The 18053-nt window shown below is 38.7% G+C and overlaps 1 protein-coding gene across 1 annotated transcript in view; it reads left to right on the top strand.

The window, feature by feature from the left end:
* The window catches only part of LOC149240783 (calmodulin-binding protein 60 D-like), a 69368-nt gene that overhangs the window by 11635 nt on the left and 39680 nt on the right, over nt 1–18053 (top strand). The window lies entirely within an intron of this gene.

Genomic DNA, 18053 nt, shown 5'->3' on the forward strand with positions numbered 1-18053 from the left:
GTAAGTAGTCTGCGTCTTGTTTTTAGAAGAGAAACTGATGAAAATTTAGTTTGCTACAATTTGTCCGTTCCTTAGGACTTCAAAGATAATTTTATGTGCCAAAGATTTCAGTCTCTGAGACACAAAATCAACTCTTCCAAAAATGCTAAATGTGTAGGAAAAACAACTTTAAAACTTGTAGAGTTTGTGTCAGGATTCAGGAAAGGTCTTCCCACTTGTGTTTGATATCTTGCTACTAAAATGTTCACAAAATAGATCTGGTCAATATTTTTTTTTTCATAGAAAAAATCATGATTTCATTTAATTGATAAAAACGAAATTACATTCTTAATATGCTTGACGAATAATATCCTGAAGAATAAATCTGCAGATCTACTCTAATCAGGTCTTAAGAAAGCATTATTGCATGTTCTTGAACCTTTCGTCCACTTTAGAACCACAAGAGAGTCCCTAAATATCTGAATCTTTTGTATTCCTCTTTCAACCACAAGATGAAGCAAAAGCTTCAACTCCATGAGCTCAGCGTAATTATTTGTGCCTCTTCCTAATCTTGCTTTGAATTTTAAAGAGATTCTCTCAGGTGAATAATACGCCCTGCATCACTCACCTGTGGGTCATTTTGGGATGCCCCATCAAAATATGCCAATGTCCGGGATTTATTGACCTTTTTCTTAGTGATTCTAGTAGGTCTTTTCTTTTTTGTTTGTTTAAAATTGCCTAGTATGACAACCCTTGAGAGGCACATAGTGAAGCTAGCTTCAGCTTGTTGTCAAATAAACTGAAGGTCTGGATCTGTCAGGCTTGAGGGCTGGATCTGTAGATCAGCATCGGATATGAATTCAGATCCCAATCTGTTGGAATCTGCCCAGGAGTCACGCAATGGCAGTGCCATGTAGTTTGGTACATGAAATGTGGTGCCTTTTTTCCAGAGGAATGTGGTGCCGTGTAATCAGAAACATTTAGAATGGGAACAATAGTTGATACTGTGTATTTCGAAACATAAAGAGTAGTTCACAGCCCTGGGAAACTTTAATGTATCAGTTCTGGAATATATTAAAAGTAAACTTTATAACCTGCTATTACAATATTGTTAAGTTTGCCCCCTGAAAAAGTATGGATTGGGTGAGTTTTAGTGAGCTGGGGATGGAAACCCACTTGATCCATAGAAGGATGCCTCATCTCCCACAAATAATACTAATAATGCCCTATTCCATTTCCTCCGGCACTTTCCTATTATTCATATATTTAAGGTGCATGTGGCCTCATTGAATTCATTTGAATATTCCGACACTTCCCTGGCACTATATAACAAGTGGCCCTGGCACTGTATAAGAAGGGGGATTTGTGCTGCTGCCTGATACGGATGTGGGTCTCCCTAGGTTATAACTTTAGTGTGTAACTTATGCCATACCGGTAAAATTGTTAATGTCAAACACTTGTAGATAATAGGTGAAATAGGTGTAGATGTAGCTATAATTATTTACCCAAGGATAGGGGTAATAACAATTTACACCTTAAATACACCGTGTTCACACCTTAACAATAACACGTGTAATTATAAAGATACAACTTATTTTACCTAATAATAATTAATGATAATAATTACACCTATTGCAATTATAAAATAATTAATGTAAAATACTGATAACCATGCATTATAATATATTATCTGTAAGTGTATTAATTTAATATATTAATTATTGTATGTAAGTAGGCGCCCCCACCCATGTGACGTCTCGACTCTTCTAAATCATAAGTTATTGGTATATCTGGCTTGCAGGGATATGCTCTTGATGTTATAGTGGCAGCCAGAAGATTTGATCATGGTCCTTGCCTAGATTACTCCAATGTGTTACTGATTCACCATGGTTTAAAAAAATATTTTATATAATTATTAGTATTACATAGTACATTCGATAAATATATAAAATTTATATATTTTACTTTTTTTTATAAATTAATTTTATTAATTATAAAAATATATTTATATATCGTTTGTACTTTCCCTTCCCCTGCAGTATCCAGATTCTGTGTTTTCAAAAAACTGGTGGATCTTTTTCCATATCTGGATTGGAATCCTGGTAAACTTAGTCTATATGTGAGGCTGACATGGAATATTGCCTATGCAAGAAAGTATATTACAAGCCAATCATGAAAGATAAAATCCTCATTCTATTTTTTAATTATGGTAAAATGCTAAGAGCTGACATGGTACCAGAAATCAAAACTTGAATTGTAGAGTTTGTTTCACCAGTGTGGGAGGATAGTGAAATGCTGGGACTTCTCGAATAGATAAATACGGTAGGGGATGTTCTCTCAAGAAATATACAAGTATTCCCTTCCGAATCGCTGCTGTCTGCAAGTCTCCATGCTTGGGCTATCTCAAAACTTTTGATCTTCTATTTTGAACAGTGGATGAATCTTTCAACAAGCTTGCTTCTTTCTCTTGAAAGTTGTGTTTTTGAGTGCACAACTATTAAGTTGTGACTAATAAGATCACAGACAGACACTGATTGTGCATTTGTGCTATCTGCATTGGTTACAATCATGACATTTTAGGGTTCCCCTTTATATTTGCAAAAATTGCTTCGAATATGGATATGGTTGTTAGTCACTTATTAACTGACCAGGGCCCAGATGAAGCGCTTCCTTAATCAAATTATATAACTTGAAACAGTTAATGCAGTTAGTTAGTTACACTGATGTATGGATACAAACACATATGCGCTAGATTTTAATACTAACATGTTTCTAAACCATTAATAATGAGATCTTGCTCATGATTTCAACTTGTGGCAGGTGGAGCTAACTTGCTCGTCAGTGTTGTAGAGGGTGTATTTGTTGATCTTGGTTGTTTCAAGTGAATTAAAAGAGTGGAGCTTGGATTCCCAGGTTCTGCTCACAAGGAGGCACATTTTCTAGGACTTTTTTACGCTGCCTATGTAATTACTAATAACCAATGTTACATTTATTGCTATCGATAATTTATTGCCAGGGGTTCGAAATTTAAATTATCGATAATACCGGGGAAAATAGGGGAAATTATTGGGTATTTAAAAAAAATACAAAAATAATAATTTTTGTCTCAATTATAAACTTCTAAAACAACATTAACATCAAACAAACACATTGCTACATAAATATGAAAATAAAATCAATATGTAAGATGTATAAGATGTTAAGTGATACATCATATATCGATCTTGAAATATGATATTTGTCCTGACTCATAAGGTCGAATAGAATTATACAAAGTCAAATCAAAACAAAAATAAATGTATCTCATGAGATGAATCATGGCAATGAAAACACTGAATTTCCCACTGTTTGCTTGATGGAAAATGATCACAATGTCCTCAACAACGTTATTAGAATTGGACTAAAAGATTGGTCAACAAAAAATATATATAAAATATTCAAAAGAACATAAAATTCATGTGCATCCATATGAATCCAAATTATTATACATAAATATGCAACATTTCTCGTGTATATAGCAATGACGCATATAACCAAAATATCACCGAGTGCAATCCATCTTTGAATCAAAATAGATCAATAGAGAGGCTCTAAATGGCCTTCAAAATCCAAAGAAAGCCATGCTACAACGAATAGCTACATAACATCAAAATCATTGCCTATATTGGGATCCTCCTCATCAAGATCACCCTCTAAGCATTAAAATAAGATAAAAAAGCTTAACATCCTAATCAATGATTTTGCTTGAGTGAAGTGTACATTTTTACTAGGGTCATGAAGGAGGAGCTCAATAATGAATGCCACCAACATCGAGGTACATAGAGGGCTTGGTGATCTTGATTAAATGTTAGTTCCATACCCTTGTACATCACAAAATCTAGTAGAAATGTTGCATTCTCACCCACCTTGAAATACTAAAAGATGTTAAGTTTGCCGGATTTTGAGTGGGATCTAAAATTCTTCTTTCTCCATATGAAATCCAATGAGGTTGGAACCACTCTCAAATATCCCGAGTCAAATAATGGTAATGTTAAACATTTAAGTAAAAGAATGAAAATGAAAAATAAAGGAAAATGTCACTTTCACTTTAAGAATTTAATATTCCCATTAACTACTAGAGTATGTATTTGATGAGATGAATCATGGGAGATCAAAACAATAGATTTCCCCTTGTTTGCTTGATGGAAATAGTCAGAGTATATACTCATATCTCAATCTCCTTACTACCTTTTAAAAAAATAGGGTGAAAAGAAAAAAATTGATGATAAGTTGAAATTGACAGAGATGGGGCAATAATTTTGAAATTATCATGATAACAACCTAAATTGTTGTGATAATTACCAAAATTATCACAATAAATTGTAATTATTGCGATAATTATCTAAATTATCGCAATAAATTGAAATTATTGCAATAATTTATAAGGGAAAATTATTGCTATAATTATTGTCCATATTATCGCCAAGGTTGGTTTTGGCGATATTGTCATGATAAGTGCAACATTGGTAATAACCTAAAGTTTATCTTTGTTTTTTTGTTGTCACCTTCTTCTGTTGCTGTGTATTCTCAATATTTTGTTTATTGTTTTCTCCTTATAGTTGCAGGATTGAACCTTAAAAATCTTGTAATTGCACTAAGGCTCACCCTTAAGAACTTGTATGCCCATAATTAAGTACACTTTATTTGATTAAAGTGACTTTTATATTCTAAAAGTGACTTTTATATTCTAACAGTGACTTTATGACAAAAAAAAATGACCATGGTACAACATATAAAAAAGTATTAGGAGGCTCATTAAATGAAGGGGACACATGAGGGAGGTGGTCAAGAGAGGGAATGATCTCCACCCTTGATCTAATGAGCTGAGATTTAATCTTAGCCATTAGATCTAAGGGTTAGGGTTCTCTACACTAAAGGAAGACAAAAAGGGAAAAGGAAGCAATTCTCTCATTCATTCTCATGAGAGCCATTGAAAAGAGAGCAAGGAGAGAAAGGGGGAAGAGAGCTTTGTAAAATTATTTTATAGCAGAGAACAAGAACCAAGACCACTAGCGATTCCAACTTTCTTGGAGGCCAAGTTAAAGTCCTTAGGAGGGCTCGAATCTCAAGGGTGCAACCATTGTAAACTTCTGCACATAGGTTGAAGTTATCTTCATGTCTGAAACTTGTAGAACCAGCGTACCAACAGTAAAAATTATCCTTTAGTCAACTACATGAAGCTCGAGTTCTCGGGCTTGTTTAGCGCTTTTTGTGGGCCTGTTCTGCATGCCTTTTAGTGAGTTTCTCGAGCAAGTTTTTGATGTTGGCATTGTGGCTAATGTGTTGTCTTTGATGGCAACCTACTTGATAAAGATGCCAACATTGTGATAACAAGATGATTATGCAGACTGGTACAAATGTTACAAGTGATATGGATAAAGGAATGTCAGTCTAGAGACAAATGAATGATAAAGGTGATGTTTGAGAAAGTAAAAGCGGGTGCTAAGAAGAAAGGTTGCATATATACGTAGGTCCTATGAGAGAAATTCACGTACAAAATCCGCACCATGGTAATGTGAATACCTAGGGTCTTTACCATGGTATTGGCCCATAGTAATGGGAGCGCCAACAATTATTTGATCTCGTCAAAGAATAGTAATGACATTACCAAGGTATTTGCCTAAGGTATTGGCTAAGGCTAAAGCTATATAATGAGATGGAGATCAAGGTGTTGGGTGCAAGTAATGATTTATACATGTGTGATCTGATTTGAAACAGGTGTGCACCAGGGAGCAAGGAGAAGACTTTTAGATTTGAAGTATGTCGACATATATTGTTGTTTGATTTATTTATTGAAAATGTCTAAGTAACTAACAATGATAGATTTGTGGTTATAATGATGCTGTGATCTGAATGAAGTATTCAATAGTCTGTAATCCTGACAATAAGGTTTGTGAAGAGTAAAATTGTGTTTGCAGCGAAAGTTTTCAGATCTGTACACAGGTGTGTTTGGAAAGAGTCGCATACATACATGGATCCATCTTTGTAGGGTCGCGTATATATTCAGAGATGAAGGCTGCAATATGTTGAGATCTATACGCAGGTGTTGTGTATGGTAAGCGCATACATACACATATATTCCTTATGGAAGTTGCGTATATATACAAGGGTTTTGTAATATGGCTTGTTGATGACATTTGATCAGTGTTGTTCTGTTTGCTGCTGTCTGTGGATGACGTCTTTGACAATATTGATTGAGTTAAGTTGGCTATGGAATGGAATGTTGATTAATGATGATGCTACAGTGTGGTGATCTGTAATTGACTCAGTGATTTGTAATTGATTTAGTACATGATTCAATGGTTGTTTCAATAATGCAGTGATTTAGATTCAGTTGTCAGTGATTTGAGATTTGTACGTAGGTCTTATACAAGGGAAGCGCGTATATACGCAGGGATGCTTCAGAATAGTAGTGTATACATTTTAATGTATGTCTGATCAAGGTTTGTACGAACAACACTATGTTTTTGTGATGATGAACAATTTATGGTTTGGTATATGATTGTGCATGGTTTATATTTGTTATGGATTGGTTTGATCTTATTGCAATGGTTGATTGAGATTCAGTGATTTGAGATTTGTACGTAGGCCTTATACAGGGAAAATTTTAAAGATGGAAATTTATCTTAAAGTTTAGAAACCTACGCGAATCCCACTAGTCCATAATATGAAATCTATAAAATGTTTGGAGATATTTTTGTAAAAATATTCAAATTTATAATATTTTTATATAGTCTATGTATAATTTTTTGGCGATTTTTAGAGTAAAATAATTTCATTCTATAAAATTTGGGCAAACCATTTTTACAAAAAATGGAAATTAGCGAATCTGTGTTTTTTTAAAGTATAGAAAATTAGCCCATGGGCGAATATTAGCCCCTAAAATTTTCCGTGGTCTTATACAAGGGAAGCATGTATATATGTAGATATGCTTCATAACAGTAGTGTATACATTTTGATGTATGTCTGATCAGGGTTTGCAGGAACAACACTGTGTTTCTGTGATGATGAACAATGTATGGTTTGGTATATGATTGTGCATGGTTTATATTTGTTATGGATTGGTTTGATCTTGTTGCAATGGTTGATTGAGATTCAGTGATTGGTTTGATGGTAATATAGTGATTCAGATGGTTTAGTGTTTGATTTCAGAATTATTACTTGGTATTTGGCTTAATGTTGGAAGTGGGTCTAGTTTGGAAATACGATGAAAAGTGGCCTACAGGATTTGATGCTTCGAGTCAGGTGGATCTAGTATGAAATATTATGAAAAGTGGTCCACAAAAGGAGCTGAGGGTTGGAGCCTTTGGTAAGGGAGTCACACTGTCCTTCCAGTGGTCGCTGGTAAAGTTGTGCAGGGAGTAGGAGCTCCCTTTTAGTAGGAGCCGATAAACGAGATCAGGGGGTTGGAGCTCCCTTCCAGTGGGTGCTAGAGAATGAGAGAAGATTGTAGCCTTTTGGAGGTGGGTGCCTGCCTACTGGTAAGAGTCTACGCCAGTACAAGATTGTAAGAAGTTTTCTTAATAATAAAAGAAGAAGACAAAGACGATGACAACAATGGTTTTTTCCCACATTGGGTTTCCATTTAAAATCCTGGTGTTCATGTTTGTTGATATGCTTCTTGTGTGTTAATGATCTATCTGCTCTTTACTGCTCATGGTTTTTGCTTAATGAATGCATAATGAAGTAATGATGCTCTGGTTAACGATGAACAATTAATGAAATAAATGATAAATTAGTTATTTGGATATAAGCAGTTTGCATTTACCACAGTGGTGTACATACACTGGTTTCTTGAATGACAACAGTGTACATAAATCAAAATAAGAAATTGGAAAGTTGAAGTGAGTTTAAAATACCGATTTGCCCCCCCTTCTCAATATTTTTCCCAACATTTGAGTGTGGTGTGTGGTTTAGCATGTGGTTAAAGGAGGAGAAGCTTGCTACAAGGGTGAGTATTCCCAACTTAGCAGACTCGAGTTTCAGAGCATAAGTGTTTTAGTGGTCCATTTCCAACACTGAAGGGGCAGATAAGAGGTTGATATTTCAGCTAGAGGAGAGCAAACCGTGAGTCAAAAATATTAGTTTAGAACTCAGTTGAATGGGGACCTCTGAGGCACTTCTTCAAGGGAAGAGATAAGTTGAAATTTCTTGTTGTAATAATTGTTGTAAGAAATTTCTAAAGAAGCAAATCAAATCCTCCATTAGATCTTGTTTTCCCCTTGAGGGATTTTCTAGGGTCTTAGACCACAAACAAGTCTCTCATTATTATGTGTGTGTGCTTGCATTTTATTCTTGTATTAGCTGTGAAAAGAAGATAGAAGTAGAGTAGGCCTTGCTTCAATTTAAAATGAAAAATTAATGTATATATTAGTCACATGCTTATGATGGGTTTTGGGAATTAAACCATGCAGAAACTTGAAACTGGGTTGGGCTATACCAGAGTTTAATTTTCTACATGGTACCAAAGCTTGAGCACAGTCAGATATGAGTTTTGCATTAGTTGATACAAAAACCAGTAGGGAAAGATTCTGCCATCTCAGTGAACAACAATCACTAACCCTTAGTCAGAAACCCCAAGATGTGTTGGTTGAGGTAGGAGATTGCCTAGTAACAAATTTGCTCCATTTTGCTGGTTGTGAGGGTCATGACGACTCGTTTGAGGGTGGAGGACAAATTGAGTGGGGCTGATAATTTTGGCCCTTGGAAGGAGTGGATGATGCTTATACTTCAGGAAGTTGAAGTGTACGCTCTAGTGGAGGCTCTTGTGCAACCACCTAGTTATCTCGCTTAGTTAGTGGACTTCAATAAGAGGAATGTGAAGGTAAGGAGAATCATCCTTGATGCCATCAAAGATCACTTATTCCCTTATGTGACCAGGAAGAGGTTTGCCTACAAGATGTGGGAGTCTCTAGTCACACTATACCAGTGTTCTAACGAGAACATGAAGATGGTGTTAAGGCAAAAGCTAAGAAACACCAAGATGACCAAGACCGACAATGTGACCTCATACTTCATCGGGATCTCTCAGGTGAATGATGAGTTGACTGTTGTGGGAGAGGCTGACCCAGAGGAACAACTGGTCAGGATTGCATTAGATGTGTTCACCCAGAAATGGGATGCATTCATACATGACATTGTGGCCATAGAGCACTTTCCAGATTGGAGGAGGACGTAGGACGATTTGTGACCAGGAAGAGTTTTGCCTACAAGATGTGGGAGTCTCTAGTCACACTACACCAGAGTTCTAACGAGAACAAGAAGATGGTGTCGAGGTAGAAGCTAAGAAACACCAAGATGACCAAGACCGATAGTGTGACCTCATACCTCACTAGGATCTCCCAGGTGAAGGATGAGTTGGCTGTTGTGGGAGAGGCTGCCCCAGAGGAACAATTGGTCAAGATTGCATTAGATGGGCTCACCCAGAAATGAGATGGATTCATACATGGCATTGTGGCTAGAGAGCACTTTCCAGATTGGAGGAGGATGTAGGGCGATTTCATCTAGGAGTAGACCAAGAGGAGTGCCAAGGCGGGTAACTAGAGTGGTGGGAGAGGTGAGGAGGAGAATGTTGCTCTTGCAGTGAAGGGCAAGAAGAAGGAGGCCAATAAGGGGTCTTCTAGTGGAGCAAAACAGGAGAAGGGGAAGCAAAAGGTGAAGGAGAAGGAAGTGAGCTAAATGAAATGCTTTGCTTGTGGGAAGATGGGTCACTATGTTGGTTCGTGTCCCAACAAGAAGAATAAGAAGCAAGGAGTTGCAACTTCAGCAAATATGGACGAGTTCACTTCCAAATTTGACACTGAGTTTGCCTTATCAATAGAGGTGGATGAGTTTAGCCACTCTTGTTACATCTCCTCGTGTGTGGTTTGTTGATAGTGGAGCATATTGCCATATAATTGGAGTGAGAGGCACTTCACAAGTCTCTCAAAGGATGATATTGACTTGGAGGTTGTGGTTGGAGATAACTCCAAGGTCAGAGCAACAAGGGTGGGGACAATATCATTTCAGAGGGAGTCATTACCTCCTTTGAAGGTGGGAGACGTTCTTTATGTTCTAGGGCTAAAGAAGAACTTGATATCAGTCTCTCGCTTGGAGGACAGGGGGTATGAGGTGGTGTTCTGAAAGGGACAATGCTGATATATCCCAAGGGATTTAGTGTTGTGCATGCTAGACCTATTGGCGACCATAGTGGGAGGCTTTACAAGGTTATGTTTTACACTATTAGAGCTTTGGTGGGATAGAGCAACAACAATGAGTTGTGCAAGTTATGACACAGGAGGATGGTGGCTGGGCCACTTGCATCATGGAGATTTCAGGATGTTGAGGGAGATGGTGACAGGTTTAGCAGAGTTCAACATTGATCATGATGATGTGTGCAGGAGGTGTGCTTTGGGAAAGTACACCAAGTCATCTTTCCCGAACAGTGACAATGGAGTTGCATGGATCCTTGACGTGGTATACTTTGATGTTTGTGGTCCTACGTCTCATGTATCATTGAGTGGATGTGAGTACTATGTGACCTTCATTGATGACCACTCCAGGAAGACTTGGATTTTCTTTTTGAAGACCAAGGATGAGGTCTTCAAGAGGCTCCAAGAGTTTAAGGCTCTTGTGGAGAACCAAAGGGTAGAAGTTGAAGGTGTTGAGATCAGATAATGGGGGTGAGTATAGCTCCATAGAGATGGAGTTTTGTAGGAGTGTGGGCATGAAGAGGGAGTATGTAATGCCTTATAACCCCCAACAAAATGGGTTGGTGGAGAGGAAGAATAGGGCCATAATGGGTGTAGTTGGAGTGATTTTGCATGACTACAGATTACCTTTCCTCTTGTGGGTCGAGGCGTGTAACACTGTAGTGTATTTGCAGAACAGGAGCCCACATAGAGTCTTGGGGAGTAAGACTCTTGAGGAGGTGTTTATGGAGGTTGGGCACATTAGGATCTTTGGGTGCTTTCCATATTCATACGTCTTTGGGGAGAAGAGGACAAAGTTGGAGCCCACTGCAGAGAAGGGCATTCTTGTGGTGTTACAGTGAGACCAACATGGCTTATTGCATATATATTCCTGCACAAAGGAAAGTTGTCCAGAGGCAGGATGTGATATTTGAGGAGAGGGCCTTGAGGAGGCCTCGAGAGGTTGATAAGGTATGGCAACAAGCTCCTCAACAGGGGGCCACACCACAGGTTTTAGGGTCTTTAGGTGGTACACCAACATTAGGAGGATCACCTTCTTCTGGGTTGACAAGTTTACAGAGTGCAAGATAACCTGGTCCATGATCATCAGGTGCAGGATCTTAGAGTCTAGGATCACCTTTGACCATAGTAGAGCCTTCTTCATCAGGAGGAGATGCTCCAGTTGAGGATTTTCCCATACCAACAGAGGAGGCTACTATAGGGAAGAGGAAGTCAAGATGGCTTCGCGACACCCTGAAGGAAACCCAGGAGGCAGTGGGGAAACACAAGTGGTTAGTGAGGGAGAGTGAATCACCAAAGAGGTTGGGTGGATTTGTGGCAGATGTTGTGGAGACAAAGCCAACTGGTTATGAGGAGGTCGCCAGTTAGCAGATCTGGAGGGATGCCATGGTGGAGGAGTATGCCTCCATCAGGAAGAATGATTTTTGGGCTGTAGTGCCAAAACATGAGGGTGTTGAAGAAAGTATAACTAGGTTTGGTCTTCATAATGACATGATCATTGAAAATGATGTAATAAATTATTTTTGTAATCTTGCTACATGGGTTTCATGAGCAAGAAGTGTCATTAGGTCAAAAGACTTCTTCTTGATGTCTTTAGGATTTTATTTATTTGTCAAAGAGTCATGTCATGTAATAAAAGCTCTTCTTGAGCCTATGTAAATATATACAAGTCCTCAAAGTTGTGTAACAACCCTCCAAGACCAAGATCAATACCTCAAAAGCAAGCCCACTGAAGTCTGCAAGCAAAACAACAAAGAAATCTTATGTGAGCTCCAAAATGAATTAAAAAGGAATTAAATACATAAATGAAAGTCATGTCGAATCCAAAATGAATTAAAAGGGAATTAAATACATAAATAGAAGTCATGTCGGCTTTAGGAAATGACATGTCGGTTCATGGGATCATGTTGGCTCAAATATGGAGCACTCACCACTATAAATACCCTGTCAAGGTATCCGCAAATACGTGCTACAAAACTTCGCATTCCTCTCTGAAATTCCGCGTGAATATTGGGTACAGGTATATGCTATACAAGAGGGGCATATCTCGCATAAAGGGAGGAACAAAACTTGGGTTTTATCTCTGAATTTTTCGTGTGAAGATGGGTGCTGGGATCCGCAATCAAGAAGGGACAGATCTCACATTGTCTCTCTGAAATTTCGCATGTATAAGAAGCAGATCCGCATTATATTAGGGCACCTTTTTGTCTAAGGGCTTGACTACACCTCGGATGGGTATAAGGTGCAGTCAAGCCAGAACCTCAGATGAATGGAATAGAAAGAACCTCGGATGGATGGATAGTCTTGGCATAAAGATGTCTTTGATCTTTTTTGGATGTACAATATTGACATCGTACATGTACAATCTTAGTCTCGGCTTAATGAAGATCACGTTGATCCTAAAGATGGTATCCTTGTAGTAGCCTTGACATAATGAACTACAGTGGTTAGGGTTGCAAGAAATGGATCTACACTCTCAGCATACTATCTCTGCAGAACCATGTTGATGGAATGAGTTTCCATGATGACAATGATTCTCATACTTGAATAGCACAGTATTCAAATCTGTGATCTCAATCTGAATATGTATATCAATACAATACACTTCCTCAGCATATTAAGATGCAGTCACAATGACAAGGATCATAAGCAATAATGTTTATGATAGTTACAGTCTCAACATAATGAGAATGATAAGGATGAATAGTCTCAGATCATGATGTTACACAACCTATAGTAAGGTGCAGTTACAAGGCTTGATCTTGTCCTTAAAGATCATGAGCTCAAAGAATATGTAGAGATCACCTCAGTAGCAATCTCAAAGAGTAGTCATGGTGTAGATGTCATCACTAATGAAGAAGCAGTAATGAAGATCTCAGTGATGCAGTGGTGCAACGAAGATGATGATCTCAGCAGTGGCAGAGTAAGTGATTGATGTCTTTATCTTGGAGAGGCAGAATGTATCAAGGGTCATGGTCTTGGTCTTGGTCTTTGTCAATTGGAAGCTCTATAAGAAGAATTTTGTGTGGGTTTTTCTCTCCAAGAGGGAGAGGTTTTGGCCCTGGTAGAAAACCAAACACTTGTGTTCTTGCCTCTTTTGTTTTTGGTAGCAGTTTGATGAAGTACATGCACACACTAATAATGAATGGAAGATCAAGCTATAAGATAAATTGTATAAATACTTCACAAATTGTTATCATATCGAGAATAATTAATTTAATTTCTGAGTGGTGACTTCTAGGTGGCTCTACAAGATTAAACATGTGATAGAGGACAATTTGGAGAAGTTCAAAGCTCGTTTTGTGGCATGGGGGTTCTCACAAGTAAAGGGAGTTGACTATGAGGAGACCTTCGCTCCAGTTGCTCATTACACTTCCATTAGAGTAGTCATATCTATAGTAGCAGCTGAGATGGGTTGGAGGATTCATTAGATGCATATGAAGACCACCTTTCTCAATGGTGTTATTCAGGTGGAGGTGCACATTGAGCAACCACAGGGCATTGAGGTGCATGGGAGGGAGTAGCGTGTGTGTAGGCTTAAGAAACTCTTGTATGGACTGAAGCAGGTGCCGAGGGCATGGTACGAGAGGATAGATACTTTCTTGTAGCAGATGGGCTTCCAAAAGAGTGATGCTGATTTGAACCTCTATTTCATTATGGTTTGTGACTATCCAATCATTCTGGTTCTGTATGTGGATGACTTGTCATTCTGGTTCTGTATGTGGATGACTTGTTTATTACAGGACATGATAGACTCAACCAACACTGCAAGGGAGATTATGCTTCAGAGTTTGATATGACTGATATGGGATTGATGCATTATTTTTTAGGGTTGGTGGTTTGGTAGGAGGATGGGCATACCTTCATTGGCCAGGGCAAGTATGCAAGTGATATCTTGAGGAGATTCTGTATGTGTTAATTTTAGATAACAATGGTATGCTCTATGCTTAAGAGAAATTTACTTCAATTTTTTTTATTAGCCCAATATCAATTCCCAGATTAGTAATCACATTAACATGACAGTAAATGCAGATAGAACATAAATAAAAAGTAGAAGACAAGCGAAGACAAGAGGACACAATATTTGGCGGATGCCAGGGAAAAACCCCAATGTGGGGAAAAACCCTTTCATCAAGTCTTCTTATTATTCTTCAAAAGTTCAGTAGAGAGAGAGTACAATATACAAATTCACTTGCCCAATCACAATCAAATTTGTCCAGTCAAACAACAGTCAACAAGATGCCTTAACTAGAAAATCAACGCTGGTCAACTTAGCAGAAATCTTCCTCCAAATTAGCTCGGTTAAACCTAGTCAACTCGGCCTCTAAGGATAGTCTGAATCAGCCCAAAACAGTCCCGAAAATATTAGTCAAACTTGGTCAACTCAGAGTCAAACCTGTTGCGGTCAACGCTATGTCAAACAACCTAGAAAATCTCAGTTTCTGTGCCAAAGAATGTGGCCTGCCCAAACAAAAATAATCCCACAAAAAGTGCAGTGAAACAAGGTCAACACTGGTCAAACTTCCTGCACCTTGGTTAACACTGGAAACAAAAAATCACAATCAACCTTCGCACATGTGGAGGAGAAGAAGGCGGCCTAAAGTTTGTATGACCCAATCAGATGAGGAGAGAGAAATATGTGTCAGATGAATGATGTCCAAATGAGGTAGATGCACCTTCTATTTATATGCAACTTCGAAGATGAAAATACATGTCTTTTGGGCTTTTCAACCTACATTAGATTGCAGGCCGACCTTGGCAATTGGTCCATAAACGAAATAAATTCATATTTTCATTTGTACATGTTAGAATGAGATGATCTTTAGATCAATCCTACACCTCTCGAAAATAGGAATCCAATAAGAATATCAGTTGCATCATATGAGCAGTCCAAGGTGGAGTTTGGCCCTAGTTGCCAACTTTAACATTGCCTCTCAACTAGGAAGAACTCCACCTGCCAAATCATTTGTCAATCTGTATCATCTCTGACATTCTTGTTATACTCTACTCTGCTTTGCCGAACCATGAAGAAATAATGAAGAAGAAATGATCGAGAATGTGTCATACCATTCTCCACTGACTCGAAGTCATTTTCCAATAATCGTGAGTGTATCATACCACTCTCTATTGACTTGAAGTCAGTCTCCATTGATCCCATGTCAATATCAAACATCCTAGCATAGGGAGTATGGTAGTACATGATGTGTCCATCGGTAGTACTATGGTCCCTATATCTCATTTTCCTACTCATTGGCCAAATGAGAGGTACTTCTCATGAGTCCTAGACTGCATGGGTAGTATGTATCGACAAGAGAAGGTGAACCACTCACCCTATGGTTGCTCATCACTCCAAGAAGTACCCCAAGCCCCCCGGAGCTCGCAGAGCTCAATATCCAAATCAAACGAGACCCTCATAAGAGGGTCTCTCCACGACTCCAAGTCGTTCACGGAAGGTTAAGAATTTGACCTTCCCCAGGTGCTTTGTAAGAATATTTGCGACTTTGATCATCAGTGCCAATATGACGAAGCCTTATTGCTCCTCGTTGTACCATATTTCAGATAAAGTGGTTCCTAATATCAATATGCTTGGAGTGGTCATGAAACACAAGATTCTCCGAAAGACGAACCCCACTTTGGTTGTCGCAATAGATCACGATGGTATCCAACACATGTCCAAACAAATCACTAAAGAGCTTCCTCAACCAAACAACTTCATAGGAGGCCATACTAGCAGCAATATATTCAGCCTCAAAAGTGCTCAAAGCAACCGACTTCTACTTCTTGCTAATCCAGGATATCGAAGCAGAACCTAAAGAGAAGCAACATCTAGATGTGCTCTTATGATCCACCACACTGCCAGCCCAATCAACATCAAAATAACCATGGAGCCTCACATACCTAGCAGTGTATCTCAGTCCATAGGTGATTGTGCCCTGGAGGTATCTCAAAAGACTCCTGTTAGCAATCCAATGTATGTGATGAGGCTCGACCATAAACTAACTCAATGTATTCACTAGAAAACATATGTCCGGACGGGAGTTCACTAAAAACATCAACGCCCCCACGAGTTGACGATACTCAAAAGGGTTTCCCAAATCGGGCCCAGCAACACACAATTTATTTTCCTTGAGAAAGGAAAATCTCACTTGGCTTTTGCCAGACCTCCAAGCCTAAGAAATAATGCATCAGTCCTAGGTCCTTCATTTCAAACTCGTCTGCACTTGTTAGAAAGAGATCGTCCACATAAAGTACCAAGATGAGAGGTCTGTGATGCTCAACCTTAAAGTAAAGGTCCAGATCAACTTCACTTCTTGTAAAACCCAACTTCATCAGATAGTTGTCGATCCTCTCATACCAAGCTTGGGGCGCTTGCTTCAACCCATAAAGGGCTTTCTTCAACCTGAATACATGTGTTTGACAATATTGAACTTCGAACCCCTCGGGTTGTTCTACATAGACACCCTCCTCAATTGAACCATGCAAGAAGGCGGTTTTGACAGCCATCTGGTGTAGGTTACATCCTTGCGAGGCAATAAGGGCTATAATTGAATGGATGGTGGTATATCAGGCAACGAGTGCAAATGTCTCATCGTAGTCAACACCTTTTTTTTGAGAGAAGCCTCAAGCAACAAATCTGGCCTTGAAATTTTCAGCACTTCCATCAACTCCATGTTTGATCTTGTAGAGCTATTTCGAGGTGACAACGGATTTGTCCTTGGGTCTATGGACCACATCCCATACATCATTCTTCATAATCGACTCATACTCTTCGTTCATAGCATCCTTCCAAACTTGGTGCTTCACAGCTTCTTCAAATGTGCAAGGCTCAGTTTGAACAATGGTGCTCATGGCAGTGAAGTACTCTTGGTACCTATTCGGCTTCTTACTTTCATGAAAAGTCTCCCTTGGTGCAATATGTCTTTCAACATCTTCGACAGTTTCCCTAAGCCATGAGGGTCTTCTTTTTGAGGAGAGGCGCTCATGAGGAGGTGGATCAATGGGATCCATTGGTCCTTCAACGTCGGGCATTGGCTCATCCTAGGGTTCTCCCTGCTTTCTTGTATTTGCCTTTGTCCTTCCTTGGAATAGGAAGGTTACTAAGCTTCCCAAGGGCAGCATCTTCATCAAAGGTGTCACCACGACTTATCTCCGTTTCTCTTTGACCAGGCACTTAGATTCTATATGTCTTAGAAGTTTCACTGTAGCCCACAAATGTTCCTTCCTTCTTTGATGCATCCAATTTGCTTCTCTTTTCTTTCGGCACATGAAAATACACGGGACTACCAAAAATTCTTAAGTGAGAAACATCAGGTTTCTTACCAATGAAAACTTCTTCGGGAGTTATGGAGTCCAATGCTTGATGAGGGCATCTATTTTGAATGTACACAGTAGTGTTGGCAGCTTCTGCCCATAAGAATTTCAGAAGGCTTTGATCATGAAGCATGGCACGAGTGGCTTCTATAATAGAACGATTCTTCCTTTCAGCAACAACATTTTGCTCATGAGTATATGTGGTAATAGTCTCCCTCTTAATGCCAAGTTATCTACAATAGTCATTGAACTCATTCGATCCATATTCGGTTCCATTATCGATCATCAATATTTTGTTCTTCTTCCCTTTTTGATTTTCGACCAAGGCTTTGAAAGAACGGAACAATGAGAATACTTCGTCCTTCTTCTTCAAGAAATATATCCAAGTTTTGCGAGAGAAATCATCCACAAAGATAACATAATATAAATATCCTCCCAAAGGTGTCACAGGCATCATACCAGATAGATCAGAATGAACCAATAGCAAAATGTCAGTAGTCTTGCTATCACTTGAGGGGAATGGTGCCCTTGTAT

The sequence above is a fragment of the Pinus tabuliformis genome, chromosome 8 (assembly GCF_031772625.1).
Source record: "Pinus tabuliformis cultivar Carrire ecotype Pingquan chromosome 8, CPIR1, whole genome shotgun sequence".
In the NCBI taxonomy this organism is placed as follows: Eukaryota; Viridiplantae; Streptophyta; class Pinopsida; order Pinales; family Pinaceae; genus Pinus; species Pinus tabuliformis.